This window comes from Lepisosteus platostomus, chromosome 13, assembly GCF_059453375.1.
Source record: "Lepisosteus platostomus isolate fLepPlt1 chromosome 13, fLepPlt1.hap1, whole genome shotgun sequence".
Taxonomy (NCBI): domain Eukaryota; kingdom Metazoa; phylum Chordata; class Actinopteri; order Semionotiformes; family Lepisosteidae; genus Lepisosteus; species Lepisosteus platostomus.
Genome location: NC_142623.1, coordinates 39,292,791 through 39,293,183, shown reverse-complemented (window position 1 = coordinate 39,293,183; position 393 = coordinate 39,292,791).

Below are 393 nucleotides of genomic sequence, written 5' to 3'. Positions count from 1 at the left end.
ACCTCCACGGATAGCAAAAATGAAGCCCTGTAATTTACAAGTAGGAGGGGTGTATTTACTGTACACTGCCAGTAAAAGCTTGCCAACAGTGCAGAATATGTATATTAAACCAACTTGCCAAACTATGTGGAATCCTTCTCTGTGTGGAGTGCATTTAAAATGGGGAATTTAAATATTTCTTCCAAGCTTAATTGTGTGGTACAGCATTTTCCATTCTTGTTTGGGCGAAATCACAATGAAATATCTCAGCCGTCTCTTTACAAAAGGCCTTGACAAATGGGTTCTTAAAATGACTGTTGCCCGAGGGACCCTCTCAAGCTGTAGATTTCAATATGGACGTCACAGCCCCTCTCCTTGACTTATCTGTTCATACCATCAACCTGATAACGGACA